General features: G+C 36.1%; 1 protein-coding gene and 2 long non-coding RNA genes across 3 annotated transcripts in view; 2 read left to right on the forward strand and 1 right to left on the reverse strand.

The window, feature by feature from the left end:
• LOC107689084 (uncharacterized) overlaps positions 1–281 on the forward strand; it is a 3158-nt gene extending 2877 nt beyond the window's left edge. The window contains exon 3 of the long non-coding RNA XR_001634301.1: positions 125–281. This is a non-coding gene — a long non-coding RNA (uncharacterized LOC107689084). The remainder of the gene's footprint in view (positions 1–124) is intronic.
• The window catches only part of LOC107689081 (uncharacterized), a 29008-nt gene that overhangs the window by 1830 nt on the left and 26389 nt on the right, over positions 1–789 (reverse strand). The window lies entirely within an intron of this gene.
• LOC107689082 (uncharacterized) overlaps positions 441–789 on the forward strand; it is a 20302-nt gene continuing 19953 nt past the window's right edge. Inside the window, exon 1 of the long non-coding RNA XR_001634300.1 lies at positions 441–515. This is a non-coding gene — a long non-coding RNA (uncharacterized LOC107689082). The remainder of the gene's footprint in view (positions 516–789) is intronic.

Here is a 789-nt window from a genome sequence, read left to right on the forward strand (position 1 = left end):
TGAACATCTTGGATGACGGGGTGGTGAGTAAATTATCAGGAAATTTTCATTCTGGAAGTGAACTAATCCTTTAGCCATGCCATGGATATCCTGTCACAGTCATGTACTTTATTTGTATTCATAGGTTTCATGTGACGTCACACAGTAGTGTGGCCGCCATTTGTAGGACCGAATTGCAATTCCGTCAAGCTGCTGTGCTGTGCTCTGGGCTGTGATAACAGCAAATCACAATGGATTATTTACCAAGAGATATGGATGTATGAGATTCTTTTGATTAAATATTTCTCGTAAGCATAGATGAGTTTTTATATTTGAGTATTTTAGTTAGCAAGTTCATAATGAAACTTGCAAAAGGACCTAAAGCTCAACGAGATGTTTTTGATCTTTGATCTAAGTACAGTTATGAGTCTAGAATGTTTACACTGTACACTGCATTGACGAACAACACTCCGATCCGCAAACAAACAGATGAAGAAGAGGAGGATGACGACGGTCCAGCGCATACAAGGAGAAAGGTTTGTAGTTTTAGTTTCCACATTCTTATTTTTATGAATGTAACAATGTAATTACTTCAAGGATGTTAGTGTGAAGAGGATTTGTTTGTACTATTCGTTTTATAATTCTATAGAAGAACGTTCTTTTCAAATAATCTGTTAACTAAATAGCCTATATAAGCTAGTTGCAGTGATTTTTACAATGACAATGTACTCAATGTACTGTTAAATGCATCAATATATCTGAGATCATTTGCAGTAGCTGTGTCCTGCTTTTACAGTTGCTACAGTTGCT

This window comes from Sinocyclocheilus anshuiensis, unplaced genomic scaffold, assembly GCF_001515605.1.
Source record: "Sinocyclocheilus anshuiensis isolate Anshui unplaced genomic scaffold, SAMN03320099.WGS_v1.1 scaffold653, whole genome shotgun sequence".
Lineage (NCBI taxonomy): Eukaryota > Metazoa > Chordata > Actinopteri > Cypriniformes > Cyprinidae > Sinocyclocheilus > Sinocyclocheilus anshuiensis.